Raw genomic sequence first — 18,701 nt, 5'->3', positions numbered from 1 at the left:
ATCAAGTAAAATACAGTGTTATTGATCCTGAACTTTTACCTTTGTTTGTCTGAAAGATAGCTGCGACTAACTTATTGTGGGATTCTGTTAATAGTGATGTTGCTAACAGTTTTACACCTCATTGTTAAGTTACTAGGAGCAGCCAGATTAAAATGTTTTGGGCAAAGAAGCTTGCAAGGCGGCAAGGGAGAGCGGCATTTGCGGTGTAAGCTTTGCAGAAGAGAGCTCAGCAGAAGGGAAGGCGGCGACGGGGAGACAAGGCCGGGCTCCGCGGGGCGCTGGTCAAGCGGAGGGGAATGGGGCGCGGCGGGAACAGCACCACGACACAAGACCCGCCTTCTTTAATCAACTCGCCCACTCGGAACACGGCCACTCAGCGAACCGGCGACCATGGCAACGGTGCTTTCCCGTTCCCCCACCCCTCTAGCGAACTCCGCACCCTCGGCAACCAGCCTCCACGGCCCATCTCCCTGGAGCATGCGCAGTCCGCCGCAGCAGCGTGAGAACTACAATTCCCAAGAGGCCACGCGGCGCCGCCTCCGGGCGTAGCCCGGCCCCTTCCCTCACGCCGCCCCGAGGCCCCGCCCTCCCTCCAGGCCCCGCCCCTCCGTGCGAGTGTGTGTCAGCGACCCGGAGGCGGGCGGAGGGAGGGAGGGAGGGAGGAGGGATCGTCGGGGGCCGTCGCCGCCGCCGCCGCCGTCGCCGCCGGAGCATCAGCAGCCGCCGCCGCGGGCCGTGCGACACGACGCGACGCGACGCGACCGGACCAGTGTGGAAGCTTCGGAGCTCGCTCGTCGGCTCGGCGCTCCCCTCTGGCCCCCGCGGGGTCTGGACGGCGGCGTGGTTCATCCGGGCTTCCTTGCTCTCGCGGCCCGGGAAGAGAGGGAGAGGGAGGACTGTTGCTGGCGTTCGGGACTCCGGCCGTCTGTCGGGTGAGTAGGGCGCCGGGCAGAGGGCGGCGGGCACGGCGGCGCGGAACTTCCTGGGACGGGCTCCCGGCCTGCGCGCGCCCTCTCCCGAGCCATCCCCCGCGCCTCTCCCCCATCCCCGCGCCCGCGCGCCCGCCCGCGTCTCCCCATCGATTCCCCGCGCGCCCCCGCGTCTCTCCCCATCCAATTTCCCCGCGCGCGCCCCCGCGTCTCTCCCCGTCCGTTCCCGCGCGCGCCCCCGCGCCTCCTCCCCATCCATTTCCCCGCGCGCGTCCCCGCGTGTCTCCATCCATCGCCCCCGCGCGCGCGCCCGCGTCTCCCCCTCCCACCGCGCGCGCCCCCGCGTCCGCCCGCCCGTCTCCCCCCCCCGCGCGCGCGCCCGCGCCCCTCCGCATCCGTCCGTGCGCCCCCTCCTCGGCGCGCGCCCCCGCGCCCGTCCCGCGCCCTGGCGGCAGGAAGCGCCTTTGTCAGCCGGCGGCGGCCCGGCGCGTGCGCGCGCGGCCCTCCCCTGCCCTGAGCGCGGGTGCGCGCGCCGGCGGGCGGCGGAGGACCGGAGACGACCACCCCCCCCTCCCCGGGACGGGCTGGGCGGCGAGCGGGGAGACAAAGAGGAGGAAGGGGAGCGGGACGCGGGTCGCTTCCTCCTCCGTCCTTCCGTGCGCCCACTTCCAAGTTAAGTGTCCTTTCTGTTGGGATGATCGCTTGTCCCGTCGTCCCCGCGCCCGCCCCACTTCCTTTCCGTTTTCGGATCTCACAGCATTAAAATATATATGTGTGTGTGTGTGTATGTATGTGTGTATATATATATATATATAAACTCCCCCCCCCCCCCTGCCCAGGTCCCATGTCCGTAACCAGGTGAGCCGAGGTCCCGAAAGGCTCCTGGGTGTGATGGGCACGCCCGGCTCGGTGTCCCGGGCTGCGGGAGCGTTGCATGAGTTTATAAGAACTCATTCATTCCCCGATGCCCCGTGCTGAAGTCCAAGGTGCCTGTCTGCTTGGCAGGTGAAGTGATGTCTGAGTAATTGTTGGGTACTTTAAACAGTAATTCCTTTTAAACACTGTTTGGATCTTAAAGCCTCAAAGGACTTTGGAGGGGTGGGGAAGATGTTGTAAAGGCATCCACTCGGCCTCACCATCCATCTACTTTTTTTTGTTTCTATGTGTGCACATCGCTGGGAGGCCAGAGAGCAAAAACCCGGTGAGGGGAGGGGAAAGTATTTTTTTTAATCTGCATTTGACACATTCCAGTCACTGCACGACGAAGCGTGACCCCTCCCCATCGTTTGTTCATCAAACATTGCTAACCTTACCTCTTAGCCTGGTGGAGTCAAAACTGAAGCCTCAAGTGCCGGGAAAGGTGGGTTTTCTTCTAGGGCCGTCTGAAGGGTGCGCCTCTTCGTAGCTGCAGGTGATCTTTTGTTGCACTTAAGACTGTCAGTTTGCATAGCAGTGTGAAAAAATTGGTTGTTTTTTTTTTTGAGTTGTGGAGAAAGTTCAGTTCCTGCAGTTGTTTTGTTTCAATTTAAGGCACCTTTTTTTTTTTTTAATAGCTAACACAAAATGTATCCTCAGAGATTTACCGACTTCCTGATTTGTTTTGTATAAAAACAGCATTTAAAAAAATTCACAGCAGTCCCTGAAGTAAATACCTAACTCCAACGGGCAATTTAGTTTGGTACATCTTTTATTTTTTAGTACCAAACTGGAAGGTGTAAAAAGTGCAAATTAATGATCACTTGTAAGTTCTTTCTTGAGCAGTAATAGTGCATAGTCTAACCTATCTGTTAGTTCCTTGGATTTTACCTTTGCATTGTATAGCTGCTCAAATTTTACATTCTTGGGGATCACATCAGAAAATGAAGCATTTGTTATTTTCCCCTCAGTCCTCTTAACTCTCTCCTTTCTGTAGTTTGTTAACCTATCATAAGTTTAACAAGCACTTGGGAAGTGGGACGATTTAAAGTGTGCAGAAGTTTGCATGTTGTGTTACAGGGCCCCATCTAATTTAAGCTTTGAAGAGGGTTCACCTAGGATTTATCAGTCTTGCGGTGGTGCAGTCATCACAGACCCGAAAGCAAGCTGAAATTTGCCTTCCTGACAGATTTGGGGTTTCCTTATATGCTCCTTTAATTGGGCATTTTAGTAATTAAACGTCTGCCATAGTACTTACTGACCAGACTCACCAGCTCATTTGTACTTTAAGAAAACTACTAACAATACCTTTGCTCCATCTGTGGAGTCCAAAGGCAGAAGTTAATCTTGACTTGTGAAATCTGACTTTGCAGGCTTCCCAATTTCTGCTGCTTTTGTTTTTTATTTATTTATTAGAGACAGAGAGAGGGAGAGAAAGAGAGAGTGTGTGTGAGAATGGGCCCCATCAGGGCCTCTAGGCACTGCAGATAAACTCCAGACATATGTGCCACCATGTGCATCTGACTTACTGGGACCTGAAGAGTCGAAACTGGGTCCCTAGGCTTCTCAGGCAAGGGCCATTACCGCTAAGTCATCTCTCCAGCCCTGGTTTTGTTTTTGTGAGGCAGAGTCTCGCTCTAGTCCAGGTTAACCTGAAACTGTCTTTGTAGACCTTCCTACCTCCGCCTCCTGAGTACTGGGATTCTAGGTGTGAGTCACCATATCCAGCTTGGTTTCTTAATTTTCTTTGGGGCTCTTTAAAATAAATGACTGAAAAGAATGAGGTAGAAAACTAAGTGCCGTGGAGGCACAGTTCAAGGGAAACCTAAGGATGTTTCCATTTGACTTAGTTTCAGCTACAGATCAGATTGTCAGAGAGTTCTGTTTTTTCAGAATTTGCTTCGTTGTAGTTATCCAGGAGGTGGGAAGGGCTGTAGTCTGCTTTGTAAACAAGTTTTAAATAGAAGCTTCTGTAGTTGAGAGAGATTTTAAGCCAAAAGATTAGACTTGTAAAGTAACTGTAATATGCATATATATTTTACCTTAGAACATTAATATATTTCTGTCACTGCAATCAGAATGACTATAGATATGCATATGTTTAACTATATATGTTAACATTTCATAATGACTAATATAATATGGCATTGAGGTGGTTTTAGGGGTTTCTTTGAAAATAAACTTTTTATTTCAGTTCAGTTTTTTTTTTTTTTAAATTTTGTTTGTTTATTTGAGAGCGGGAGGGAGAGAGAGGCAGAGGCAGATAGATAGAGAACAGGCCTTCTAGCCACTGCAAACGAACTCCAGACACTTGTGCCACCTTGTGTGGGTCCTGGGCAATCAAACCTGGGTCCTTTGGCTTTGCAGGCAAGTGCCTTAACCACTAAGCTATCTCTTCAGCCCCAGTTCTAATTTTTAATTGTGGGAAAGAATGCAGACTTGAAAGCCAATGAAAACAGACAGATTTTAGAGGGTACAACATTAAAAGTTCCTGGCAGCATTTATAAATAAAAAACTTAAGTTCTAGTTGAAATTTAGAATGGTAACTTATACCTGACATTCTGTTTATCAAGTTTTTAGCCATCTTTTAGATTCCTTCTAAGTATATTACACCGAAAAGACATTCTATTAACAGGCTTGGGGTGTTGGGGGAGGGTTCTTGTTGTTGTATGTTGCTTTCTACACTTTGTGGTGGGGTTTTTACATGTTTTGTTTTTCTTTGTTGAGGTTTGACCTCTGGTAGGGAAAATTTTCCCTAATGTGTGGGAACCATAAGACAAGAAATACTGGTCACTCAAAGATCTAGATGTGATTTCAAGTTCTGCCATTAGCTTTTCCATGTTATTTTCAATCATCCAAAAGTTGAAAATACTGCCTCACACTTGCTAAGTAATTTTTCATGGTAAAGAAGAAAAAGCACAGGATTTCTTGAGTGACTGTCAGGAAACTGCCTTTCTTTCTTCCTTCCTTCCTTCCTTTCTTTTTAAATTTTATTTATTTGAGAGAGAGAGCCTCTCACTTATGAATGGGAATGGGGGTGCTGAGGCCTTCAGCCACTGCAGATGACTCCAAACGTATATGCCACCTTGTGCTTCTGGCTTACGTGGGTCCTGGGAATCAAACCTGGGTCCTTTGGCTTTGCAGGCAAGCACCTTAACCACTAAGCCATCTCTCCAGCCTTTTTAGAGTTTTTCAGATAGGGTCTTGATGACCTGGCATTGAGCTGGAGACCCCCCTCTTGCCTCTGAAGTGGACCATGCCTGGGAGATTGGAAACTTTCAATTAAATGTGTAGCTACTTTCAGAAATAAGTTTAGAGAGCAAGGGCTCCATGGGATGATTTAAAGAAAATTAATTGCAAATGATTTTAAAAGTACATTTTTTTTTCTTCAGAATGTTATATAGGATGTTTTAGTTGTTTTTTTTTCTGCCATTTCAGAGAAATAGGATTCTATGTAAAACTCTTGTATCTTACTCTATAATTCTTTTATGCCTCAGAATACCATTTACAGAAAAGTAGAATATGTTAATGGTGCCTATAAAGGGGACAATCCTGACATCTGTCATCACTCCTCAGTTAATCTTGACCATTCATGTAGTTTAAAAAATTAATTCAGTGCACATGTAATTTACTCCCTTTTCAAAGCATTGTTGTTGCTTTTTGTTGTCTTTTTTAATATTTTATTTTTATTTACTTGTGAGAGAAAGAAAGGGCGCACCAGGGCCTCCAGCCACTACAAACGAACTCCATATGCATGCACTGCCTTGCGCATCTGGTTTATGTGGGTACCGGGGAATCAAACCCTGGTCCTTTGGCTTTGCAGGCAAAGCGACTTAACCACTAAGCCACCCCTCCAGCCCTGCTTTTTGTTTTATAATGAAATGTTGCTAACTCTAAAAGTATCCCCAATCTTCCACCATTTTCTTTTCCTTTTTGTCAACTCTTTTGCCTACAGTTGCTGCCTTCCCCTCCCCAAAACTGCTAAAACGAGCTAAAAATACTTAAGCATACTGAAAAAGAAATGCATTCTGTAGTTTTTGACACTGAATTTCAACCCAATTTCAACATACAGTGTTCAACTCCGAAGTCTTTGGAAGTACACGTCTGTGTGGTCGGGCTAGGACGGCACATGGGTGCCACCGTGGCTGTCGCGTGGGATTGACAGTGGCTGCCTGGTATGCTGTGTTCGGAAACTAGGGCTCCCAGGCTCTGCTCTCTGCTGCTGGACTGTGGGCATGAGTGCCAAATTCTGTCAATACTGGATACGCTTTACATGGCAGGCACTATCTAGACACTGAAATTATACCAGATTTTGTGCATTGTGCTGTTTACATTGTAATCATAAAAGGGACACTAAAATAACTGAGCATGCTGGGGTGTTGTTCGTGGCCAAGGGTTTGCCTAGTGTATAACGGTGCTTTGAGCAAGCTAACTATAAAAAGGCATTTGTGAAATACAAGGGGAATTGGGACGCTGGATTTTGGTTTTGCACGTGCCTAGTACGTGTGGTTTAGCGTGTGCACATACATGCGCTGACGCAGGGCCTGCATGCTCTTACCAGGCCAGAGGAGAATGTCTGGCTTCCCTCCATCGCTCACCCACCTGTTTTTCCTTCAGACCAGAATCTCTTGCTGATTGATTCCACTGCTTTCCTTTTCTTTTTTCCTGCATGATTTCTGAGAATTCTCCCATCTCTGTGTGCTCTCTGTAGGACTGGGGTTAGAAAAGTGAGTGGCCATGCCAGCTGCTGAAGTAGGTGCTGTGGAACTGAACTTGGGCAATCTCAGGTGCCCTCAGGCCCTGATGCCTGCACCAGAAGCACACTTAAACCCTAGAGCATCTCTCCAGCCCCTTGCTTTGTAAAGATACTTAATAAAGTATTTATGAATTTAAATACCTGGGTTTTTTAATACTTACAATAATTTGAAAGCAGTCAATGAAATGTGATGGGCTGTATGTTGAAAATACTGGATGGTAAATGCCATACATGTAGATAGAACAGATGTCTTATATTATTTCTACTTCTGTGTATGTTTGTAGTTTTCTGAAAAGCTTTACACACATGCTTGGAAACTTACTGGGAAAGAAGTAGAGGAGTGATGCCAGTTTGGAGTGAGAGGGAGATCCAGTTTTAAAGGGCAGCTGGGAAAGACTTGGTGGATACGATGATTCATATTAAGTGAAGACTGAGGGAGATGAGTGAGCCAAGACGTGCAGACAGAGGGAGCAGCTGTACGGCGGCCCTGAGGTGCAGTTGCACTAGCTACAAGAAACTGCAGGACTAGAGTGCCTGGATCAGAGGAAGGAGGAAGCAGCAAGAGATTACCTCAGAATGGTAGAAGGAGGCTGGAGAAAAATGTCTAGGGCTGGCCATTTGTTTGTCCTGTTTTTACACAAGTGTACGGACAGTGATGCATTTCATACACTTGCCCAACGTTGGAGTTCTACGTAGAGTAGTCACTGCGGGCGCCACTCAGCATTCAGCAGCATTAAGAGTCCTCAGAATACCGTTGAGAACTTCTTTTTAATTGTCTTATAAGCCAGTCTGAGAATCACACGTGAAAAAGAGTCATGACTTTGTATTTGCCCCCTGATTCCTTGTTTTTAAGGAAAAACAAAAGAAGTAAGAAAAGATCAATCATAGTTTCTACACAGTAATAAACATAGATCAGAATAGTTCCTGAAACTTGGTCTGGTTGTGTCCATAATAAGCTGAGGTGCAAATTTATAATCATAACTTAAAAAATGGAAAATTAAGCTGCGCATAGTGGTTCCTGCTTTTAATCCCAGCACTCTGGAGGCAGAGGTAGGAGGATCTCTGTGTGTTTGAGGCCACCCTGAGACTACAGAGGGAATTACCGCTCAGCCTGAGCTAGAGTGAGTCCCTACCTCCAGGTGGGGGGGAGGGGAGGAAAATTATTGAATTCAGTTGGTCACTTAAGCTTTGTAACTTTTGCAGCAGCAGCAATTCCCAGGCTGTTAAATCTTACCCTGTGCATGGCAGGACCTGCCTGTCCAATCCCTTGCCCCCAGCTGCCCTCTCTGTTCCCCTTGTGTGACTCCGCCTGTGGCTCTCCTCTCTTCCCTGGCTGTTACTCTGCCTCTGGTGCTCCTTATGCTCTTTTTTTTTTTTCTTTTTGTCACTCAGCTTTAGTGTTACCCATTGCAGTTCCATAGTATTCTCTACTTAGTATATCTTTTTTTTTTTTTCCAAGGTAGGGTTTCACTCTAGTGCAGGCTGTCCTAGAATTAACTATGTAGTCTCAGGGTGGCCTCGAACTCATGGCGATCCTCCTACCTCTTCCTCCCATAGTATGTCATTTTTCTAGTGAGCCTGGAATGAGTGAAAGACCTTAAAGAAATAAAGTACGGATGACATGTTTTTCTATTTGTGCCTAATTTTTATTTTATTTTATTTTATTATTTTATTTTATTTTAGTGTATGTCCTGGTGATTTCTGTCAGCTAGACATGAAGAGACGGTTCTTTGGTCTGTAGGTATGGTATTCTCAATAGTACAGGGAGCCATAGTTAGTATACTGATCTTGAAGCCTCACAAGTTAGCACGACTTTCGTCAAGATCCTCTATACCTAAACTAGCAAAGTTTGATGGCAGAATTAGCATAGCACAATTTCCAAGTTGTTTTTAGCTTAATGTTTGTTGTCTTTTCCAAAAACATTGAACAATCGGGGGACTTTATCAGCACTATAATTATTACACATGACCATAGGGAAAAGATGTCTGGATTTCTGTTGAGTTTTTAACAAACAAGAAAGTCGGTAGCATGAATAAATTGTGAGATGATTAGCCCTGATTTTTCCTACTTGCTTATTGTAGTGCTTAATATATCAACTGGTTTTATCTTTAGAAGATACAGTTGAGTTCAGTTGTATGTTTTTTGGTTTTTTTTTTTTTTTCAATAATTGACAAAATACAGGTGCTTTGCTAGGTCTTCAGAGCCTTAATGTGTTCCTGGTTCTTTGCAGATACTGTCCACAGTACAACGTGTTCCTCTGGGCTTGTGCCAGATTTAAACAGCTGATTTCTTTTCATTTTAGGATGTGGTTAGCGTCGATGGATTTTTCTTTCCTTCAAATTGTTTCTCCATACCATTCTGTAAATTTACTATCAAAGAACCAAAAACATCCAAGTTACAAACCAAGTGTGATGTTCTTGGGGACAAAATGTGTTCAGATACATCGTTTGTAAGGTAGTGGCTGCTTCTAATTTGAAACCTTAGTCTCTGTGTAAGAGAGAGCTCAGGAAATGTACTTGCTTGTTAATGTCAAGTTGATCCAGTCTCAAACGGTCCCCTCAGTTCACCAAAAGCTATGACAGATTTTGAGGTGGGCTCTTAAACTGTTGAATATAGAACAGGTCTGACTTCAGTGATACTAGAATTTTATTTTAATTCATTACATGATGCAATTTATCTAACAAAAAGAAAGCCATTTTCCTCAAGCTTCTTGGTTATGTGTCTTTAAAAAATAGCATCAATTTGCTTGTATGCAACTTAGCCCTTTTAATACAGACCAATCTCCTAAGGTTTTAGCCAGAATTTGCCTCCTAAAGCTCTTTTTAAAATGGCTTCCAAAAAGGATTTGCTGGGTTTCATAACTATGTAGGCTGTAATGATTCAGTTAGCCCCCTCATTTTTCTCCTACTTCTTAAATTGAATGTTCCTTCATAGCATCTAGGTGCCTTGAGTCATCATGGCTAAACTCTAAAGAATTGTCATATGGAAAAAAAAAGTCACCATGAAGTGAAATTGTCAGAAAACAATTTGAGTAAGAGATCCATCATTGATCACAGTGATAAAACCTAGAAATTGTGAGTTTCATTTAAATCTTTGACTATAATTACATGTGCATATCTTTACCACAAGATTGCAAATCCTATAAAAATCCAATTAAACCTTCAAAGGTATGTATTTCCAGTTAAAATTTTAACTGGCTTGCTTTTATTATCTGTTACATAAAAAGAAGTTTCTTTATTGAATAAGTGTATCAGAGAGGAGAGGTAGTGTGGACAAGATAAAAGTTGCTATGACTGAAGTTAGAGGGTACAGAATTCTAGTTTGTTTACTTAGTATGTGACTTTGTGTGTTATATTTTATCTCTCTGAGCCTTAGTTTTCCTCATTCCCCAGTAAATTATGAAGTGACTGGTCTTTTTTAAAAAAAATATTATTTGGGCTGGAGAGATAGATGGCTTAGTGTTTAAGCGCTTGCCTGTGAAGCCTAAGGACCCCGGTTCGAGGCTCGGTTCCCCAGGTCCCACGTTAGCCAGATGCACAAGGGGGCGCACACGTCTGGAGTTCATTTGCAGTGGCTGGAAGCCCTGGCTCGCCCATTCTCTCTCTCTCCCTCTATCTGTCTTTCTCTCTGTGTCTGTCACTCTCAAATAAATAAATAAATAAATAATGAACAAAAAATATTTTAAAAAATATTATTTACTTATTTACTTGACAAAGAAAGAGGGAGAGAGAATGGATGTGTCAGGGCCTCCAGCCACCGCAAACGAACTCCAGATGTGTGCGCCTCCTTGTGCGTCTGGCTAATGTGGGTCCTGGGGAATCAAACCTGGGCCCTTTGGTTTTGCAGGCAAGCGCCTTAACCTCTAAGCCATCCCCTCAGGCCCCATTGGAAGAAATTTTCATTCATCAGAGCTGTTGTTGCTGTGTCCTTTGGCCTTGCAGTCCACGCCTTAATGGCTAAGCCATCCCTCTTGCCCTGAAGTGACTGGTCTTTACAAAGTCAGGTTCTCTTAGCACTTACGGTCTCTTTGGAACCACCCACAGCAGACGCAGCATCAGACTCCTGTTGACTTTCTGAGTTCAGGGTCTTGCTTGGACAGTGTAGGGCAGCCTCAGAGTTGCAGTCACCCTGCCTCAGTCTCCAGGGTTGAATCGTGGCTGTCCACCACCGTGTTCATCCTATTGGCAGTTTGAATGAAATCTATGTGCTATAATATCTCAGCCATATAAAACTCGCTTCCTGCTTGATTCCATCCATGACTTCAAATTGTTTGCCTGTCAGAAGTCTCTTGCTTTTGAGTCTAAACTGACTTCTTTTTTCTTCAAAGTAGGGTCTCTCTCTAGCCCAGACTGACCTTGGAATTCACTATGTAGTCTCAGGGTAGCCTCGAACTTAAGGCGGTCCTCCTACCTCAGCCTCCTGAGTGCTGGGATTAAAGGCGTGCACCACCACGCCTGGCTGAACTGACTCATTATGTTGAGGGTCTCTGGCACAGACCTCATGCACGTGAAGTCAAAGTGATGTGTTTGTCTGAAGGACACCGTGGAACCGAATGAACTCTGGACACAGACTGAAGCCTGAGTTGTAGCTCTGAGAACTGGTTAACCTGGCTGGTATCTAGTTATTTAATATCGCACCAGTGCTTCCTAAACACCAATGTACTACTAGTGATAACGGGTTATAGTCACATACATACTTCATTCAGTGTGTCTGTGTAGATCAGAGATTCTTTTCTAGGTTTTTTGTTTGTGTTTTGAAACAAGGTGTCCGCTAAGTGCAGCTGGCTTTGAACTCCTCCTGCCTGCTGTAGCCTCCCCAGTTCTGAGATTGTGGTATAGCAGTGCACCCCATTTCTAATACTCTGAGTGTGCTGCTACCGGGGTCATGCACAACACTTATGAAAGTAGTAGGTGGGGCTGGAAAGCTGGCTCAGCAGTGAAGGCACTTGCCTGCAAAGCCAAAGAACCCAGGTTTAGTTCCCCAGGACCCACATAAGCCACGTGCACAAGGTGGCACATGGGTCTGGAGTTCGTTTACAGTGGCTGAAGACCCTGGGGCGCCCCTTCTCTCTCTCTCTCTCTCTGCCTTTCTCTCTCTCAAGTAATGATCATCATCATAATAAGGTAGTAGGTAGCTTCAAGGGTTCCTCTGAGTCGAGGGTCTTCAGTGTCTCTCCTTCATTCTCGTCAATGCTCACACACCACCACTTCCCTGTTTCTCAGTGCAATAGCTGTTCAACTTTGATGAGGGAGAGATACAGAAAGAGACTTCGGGTACAAGAAAACTGGATTCAAATCCTTCCTTACTAGTATTGAAAGGAGTGAAAAGTATTATACTTAGTTCAGTGAAAACCATGTTTTTTCTTACTGACATTCTGAATGGATTATTTTTATCTGATGTGTCCCTGGTTGTAGTGTATACATTTCTCATACACCCTCTACATTGCTTTTGTTTTACTTGTGTATGTAGTGTGTGTGTGTGTGGGTGTGGGTGTGAGTGTGTGTGGTGTATGTAATGTGTGGGTGTGAGTGTGTGTGGTGTATGTAATGTGGGTGTGTGTGGGTGTGAATGTTGTGGTGTATGTAATGTGGGTGTGTGTGGGTGTGAATGTTGTGGTGTATGTAATGTGGATGTGTGTGTGTGATGTATGTAATGTGGATGTGTGGGTGTGAGTGTGGTGTATGTAATGGGTGTGTGGGTGTGAGTGTGTGTGCTGTATGTAATGTGGGTGAGTGTGTGTGGTGTATGTAATGTGGGTGAGTGTGTGGGTATGAGTGTGTGTGGTGTATGTAATGTGGATGAGTGTGTGGGTGAGTGTGTGTGGTGTATGTAGTGTGGGTGTGAGTGTGTGTGGTATATGCAATGTGGGTGAGTGTGTGTGGTGTATGTAATATGGGTGAGTGTGTGTGGTGTATGTAATGTGGGTGAGTGTGTGGGTATGAGTGTGTGGTGTATGTAATGTGGGTGAGTGTGTGGGTGTGAGTGTGGTGTATGTAATGTGGGTGAGTGTGTGTGGTGTGTGTGTGTGGTGTATGTAATGTGGGTGAGTGTGTGTGGTGTGTGTGTGTGGTGTATGTAATGTGGGTGTGTGTGTGGGTGAGTGTGTGTGGTGTGTGTGTGTGGTGTATGCAATGTGGGTGAGTGTGTGGGTGTGAGTGTGTGTGGTGTATGTAATGTGGGTGAGTGTGGGTGTGTTTGTGGTGTATGTAGTGGGTGAGTGTGTGGGTAACATGTAATGTGGGTGTGGGTGTGCACACGTGCATGTGCATGCTCTCGCCTGAGGCCGGGCTGCTCTCCGCATGCTCTGAGTAGAACACGGAGCTGGCTGCTTCTCAGAGCCAGCTCGTTCCCTGGTCTCTGCTCCACTCTGCAGGACTGAGGTCACAGGCATGCATGCGTGGCCGTGCCTAGCTGTTTTATGAAGGCTCTGCAGCTTCGAATTTGGGCAGTTTTAGACCCCCTCACAGCTCATGCTGACGCAGGAAGCACACCTAACCACTGAGCAATCTACTCACACCCCCCCATATTACTTTCAAAGTTTGCATTTTCTGTGTATGTAGAAAGCGCTGTGCAAGGCATTGGACCTGTGGAGAAAGAGCCAAAGGAACAAGCCAGTTCTCTCTAAATGAAAATCACAGATCTGGGGGGACATCGAGATTAAAAGCAAGTAAGTCTATAAATAACCACAGAGCCAGACGCTAGGAAAGAGGAACAGGAGGAGCCTGTGTCGTGCCCGATGGCCGGAGTGGTTCCGAGGTGTCCACACCTGGCCGGCTCTGGAGCGAGCCGAGCGAGCGGGAGCCACTGGCTGCCAGGGAGCGGTGACTGTCGGCACTGAAGTGACAAAGGTGCTGGCGGGCAGGGTCTGAGGATGCGGGCGAAGAAAGGAGCGGGCGCTTCAGGTTGTTGCTGTGACTGGATTGGTGGCCACACGCTTTACTGAAGCTGAAAAGCCACGGGTGTGGGGCGGTTTGGGGCCGGGGCTGGGAGTCCCTGAGTATCAAGTGAATGCAGTTCTGCTGGTTCCCTGTCCTGCTCTCCTGCCTTCTGTAAGATCTGATCCACATTCTGCCCTGACTTGAATCACGCACATGGGTCGCCCTGACCCTCTTTTCCTGCGTGTCCTCTTCGTTACCGAGCTGAAAGTTTGGGGCAGCCTCAGACCTCCTGCTGCCTCCTAATGCCAGGGTAGCCGCACCTCAGTTGTGCAGGGTTTCTTGGCTGTGGTTCTGTCTGTCTTGTCTTTTCTTTTGATGTGACCTCATGTACCATGGGTTACTTTCGAACTTTCTGTGTCGCTGAGAATGACCTTTTACACTTCTGCTCCTCCTGCTGGCATTACAGACATGTGCCACTATACCTAGCTGATGTGTTCCTGGGGATCGTTGAACCCAGGGCTTCTGCGAATGCTGGCCAAGTGCTATACCCAGCTGCTTCTGCCCTGTTAATTTCTGCTTAATTTAATATGGACTATGGATTCACTTTAATAAGCATTGAGCTATATCTATAGACAGTTAAGTTTGGTGGGGTTTTTTGTTTTGTGTGTGTGTTTGTTTTTTGTTCCCAAGGTCTAGAGAACATAGGAGCAGCTCAGAAAATCAGTGAGTGGCAGAGCAGGGCACTGCATGTCTTTAATCCCAGCACTCTAGGAGGATCACTGAGTTCAAGGCCAGCCTGGGACTACAGAGTGAGTTCTAGGGCAGCCTGGACTAGAGTGAGACCCTGCCTCAAAACTCCCCAATCCTGCCCTCTAGCCTTGAATGAGGATTATTTGCTCTTAGGGGACTCAAATGCATTCGCCATATTGTATTGATTATATTGCCTTTCACAATTTTCGTAAGGACAGGGGCCAAGTCTTGGTTTTCTTCTTTTCTTAGTTGTTTGGTGCCCCATATGCTCGCCTGTAGTGGAGTACATGTGCTCCTAGGACATTGTGACCCTAGGGTGACGAGCAGACCATCGGGTGTCCCTGTCCACCGCTCTTTCACCCATTCTTGTTTTGAGCCGGAGTCTCTTACTGGTTTGGAGTTTGTGCGGCTCTGGCCCCTGCAGAACAGGGCTACAGCCACATCCAGCTGTTTATGTGAGATCTGGAGATTTGAACTCTGGTATTCTCAGGCCCTCATCCTTGCCCAGAAAGTGTACTTATCCCCTGAGCTATCTCTGCAGCCTGTCTTCTGGTTTCTTTGAGATGGGATTTTACTGTTTAGCTTAGGTTAGGTTAGCCTCAAACTCACCATTGTCCTGTTTAGTCCTCTGAGTTCTGGGATTATAACTGCGTCCCATCGCACCCAGCCAGTACTGTACTTAACTTATAACTAGATATTACTTTTACACGTAGAATAAATACTTCACCATAATGTCCTTAGTAGATGGGTAATAGTGAAGGCTGGCAGGAGATTCAGTATAGTATGAACATGTCTCAAATGCGTGCTTTCTGTCCTTCAAACAGGTAGCTAAGAATGCTAAGTAATGAGAAAATCACGCTGATCCTTTGAACGAGCTGGCAGTGATCACGTATCTCATCACCTCCCTTCAGTGCAGTGACGTTTTTCATTCTTTCTTTACCTGACTTTTCAGCGGCCTAAGTTTGGGCTGTTTTCTCACTTCATATTCTGTCCCTGGCAGTTCATCTATATGTTGAGATTTTCAGGTTATGCTTATCTCCTCAGAGTCTTGTGTGTTTCTAATTACTCATGGATGACCCGGAAGTACTTCAAATTCCATGCCCAGAACCCTTGAGAGTACCAGACAACAGAAAAATTTTCAAGCAATGTTATTTTTTTTTCTAATTACCTTTAATACAAAAGTAAATTGATATCTTTTCTCCCTCTTTGCATAATTAAGTAGGAAATAGTCTTCCTATTAATTATTTCTAAGTAACTGGCAGTGTCAATATTTGAGCCTATAGAAACTGTCAGAAGACTGCTAACCATTTAACTTTTTGAGCAGCTACTGTGTGCTAGGCATTTGCTTACTGTTTTGTACGAGTCCTTCAAGTTAAGCACTAGTAAGGTGTAACGACTGCATATATAGGTTCTCAACCAACTTCTCTGGAGCCGATTCTAAATGTCAGCCCTACCTACCACTTTAGTTTTGTGACCTCAGGCAGTTTAATGAATTGATTTGGGTGCAGTTTATTCCTCCACAAAATAGAAGTAGTATTACTTGTTGTTGTTTATTTCCTGAAATCATTATTAGGAATTAAAGAATTAATATCTAAAACTCTGAATAGTGTTTGGCACTTAAAATTATGATAGAGGCTGTCTATGTGCTAGTTATTTTCATTTATAATTTTTACTTATTTATTCGAGTCTATAGGTGAGGAAAATGAACCTCAGTAAAATTAGGCCAACTCCCATAGCTGTTAAACATGGATGTCAACAATTAGATACAGACAGTCTGGCTATAGGACTCTTCTTAATAATCACTGTATGTTACTCATCTCAAATAAAAATTTATCTTATCCTCTCGCATACAGACTTCATATTAGTCATCTCACCGCGATGAGAAGAACATTGTAATTCATTCAAGCAGTCTTAACCTGGGGCTTTAAGATGTAGGAGATCTAATGTGCATGGTTTTAAAAAAAAAAAAATCTCACCTCTGAGCTGAAGAGATGGCTTAGCAGTTAAGTGCTTGCTTGTGAAGCCTGAGGACCCCGGTTCGAGGCTCAATTCCCCAGGACCCACGTTAGCCAGATGCACAAGGGGGCGCAGGCGTCTGGAGTTCGTTTGCAGAGGCTGCAAGCCCTGGTTCTCTCTTTCTTTCTCTCTCTCTGTAACTCTCAAATAAATAAGTAAATAAATAAAAATAAACAACAAAAAAAATCTTACCTCAGTATGAACTGTGAAGCTCAAGACTAAGTATTTGGATTTCTTGCTATTCATGTTTCTTACTTTGTCAGTTAGTCACCAAAACCCTAGAACGTGGAACTTCTGATTGTACATCTGTGTGTGTGTGTGTGCATGTGTGCGTGTGCGTGTGTGTGTATGCGTGCGCGTGCAGATGTGTGTGCCTTGTGTGTGACAGACAGAAGAGAACACTAAGTATCCTCTGTTGTTCTGTTGCTTGATTTTCTGTTTTTGGTTTTTTGAGGTAGGGTCTCACTCTAGCCCAGGCTGACCTGGACTTCCCTATGAAGTCTCAGGGGGGCCTTGAACTTACACCAATCCTCCTGCCTCTGCCTCCCGGATGCTGGGATTAGTGCACCACCACACATGGCCTGGGTTGCTTTATTTTCTTGAGACAGTGTCTTGCTCAACCTGAGCTCCCCATTTTTCTGCCCGACGGGCTGCCCAGGAAGCCCCAGTGAGGCTCCTGTCTCCTCCCCTTCGCTGCTGGGAGTCCAGGCACACCCGGCCATGCCAGCCTTCATAGGTCCTCCTGCGGGAGCTCTGCCCACATAGCCAGTTCCCTGGGTTTACATTATTCTTGTAGTGGCTTCAGTTGTTATTTACGTGGTTAAACCTTACGTTAAACATTTTCAGAACATCTTGGGCACCCAAGTTTATAATCACAGTATACTTAAATTCAGTGATTTAAAAAAATATTTATTTATTTGAGAGTGAGGAAGATAGAATAGTCACACACTAGAGCCTCCAGCTGCTGCAGATGAACTCCAGATGCATGTGCCGCCTTGTACATCTGGCTTACATTGGTCCTGGGGAATTGAACCTGGGTCCTTTGGCTTTGCAAGTAAGTGCCTTAACCACTAAGCCATCTCTGCAGCCCAAATTCAATGATTTTTATTTAATGATAAACTATAATATTCTTTTGAAATCAGCATAATAATTTGTGTAGTATATGTTTAGGATGTTTTAATTTTCTGGGTGGTTTTTCCATGAACCCTAATTTTTATCAGCTGCTCTTTAGAATAGGAAGTTTGCTGTTAGTATTTGCTTGTCTTTGTATTAACTTTATGACTGGATCTGCTTAACTCTTCCTTGTCTCACACTCATTTAAGCCTATAGTAAAATTAAAAGCACATGTGGTTACTTTAAAAAATTTTGGACAGTTTATTCTCTCTCCACTTCATCCTCCTACTACTTCTTGTTATTTTTTTCCCATTGTCAGTTTTTTATTCCTTTGTGGCAAAAGAAAGAAATTCTTCTTGTATTAAGATGTATGAAACAGATGATACAGAGTCCTGTGGACTTGGACCTTAAAGGAAAGAAGGCTTAACAGCGGGCAGACCAAAAAGCCATAATCATTTGTGAGAACGAAGGGTCTTTGCCTTTCTTTGGAACTACTTTATTTTTAATCTTTTTATTTTATTTAATTTTTAATCTTTTTATTTTATTTTATTATTTTTGGGTTTTCGTGGTAGGGTCTTACTCTAGCTCGGGTTGACCTGGAATTTGCTATGTAGTCTCAGGCTGGCGTTGATCTCATGGTGATCCTCCTACCTCTGTCTCCTGAGTGCTGGGATTAAAGGCGTGCGCCACCATGCCCAGCTAATTTACATACTCTTGACCTAATATAAATACTTGAAATAGGGCTGGAGAGATGGCTCAGCGGTTAAGGTGCTTGCTTGTAAAGCCTAACGCCTAGTACCTATGTATAGCCAGATGCACAGTGATGCTTGTGTCTGGCTGGAGGCCCTGGCACACCCATTCTCCCAGTGCTTGTGTCTTTCTTCTCTATCTCTACTTGCAAATAAATAAATAAAATTTTAAAAAGAGACATAATGTGTCTGTACTAGTTAAGGCTTTATTGTAATGGAAAACTCTACTCAGAACAAGATTGAATGTTTTGGTTTGTATAAATTGGTCCAGAATAGGTGTAGCTTCCAGAATGGCTCCACTCAAGGCTCAAATAATGTTACAAGGACTTATTTTCCATACATTTCCTAGCACTGCTTCTTGAGTGACGTCCTTACAGCCCTATATGAGCAAAAAATAGCTTCCATCCCATTAGTCCGCAGATTGTTTTAATGTCATTAGGAGCTCGTGTATGTGTGAGGAGGCCAGAGGGGTGTATTACACTCTCTCCTTATTTCCCTGAGGCAGGCTTTCTCACTGAACCTAGAGGTCATAGTTTGGAGCTTTCAGTTTTGCCTAGATTGCCTGACCAGCAAGCTCTCCTTCAGCGGCTGTGAC

The 18,701-nt window shown here is 45.2% G+C and overlaps 1 protein-coding gene across 1 annotated transcript in view; it reads left to right on the top strand.

Annotated features, from left to right (window-relative positions):
- Positions 1-747: 747 nt before the first annotated feature.
- Positions 748-18,701, top strand: part of Peli1 (pellino E3 ubiquitin protein ligase 1) — a 45,599-nt gene continuing 27,645 nt past the window's right edge. The window contains exon 1 of the mRNA XM_004660084.2: positions 748-932. The gene's annotated coding sequence lies outside the window, so the exon portion shown is untranslated. The remainder of the gene's footprint in view (positions 933-18,701) is intronic.

Source organism: Jaculus jaculus, chromosome 18 (genome assembly GCF_020740685.1).
Source record: "Jaculus jaculus isolate mJacJac1 chromosome 18, mJacJac1.mat.Y.cur, whole genome shotgun sequence".
Taxonomy (NCBI): domain Eukaryota; kingdom Metazoa; phylum Chordata; class Mammalia; order Rodentia; family Dipodidae; genus Jaculus; species Jaculus jaculus.
Note: the sequence above shows the minus strand (reverse complement) of the source record. Positions and strands in the feature narration are given on the sequence as shown.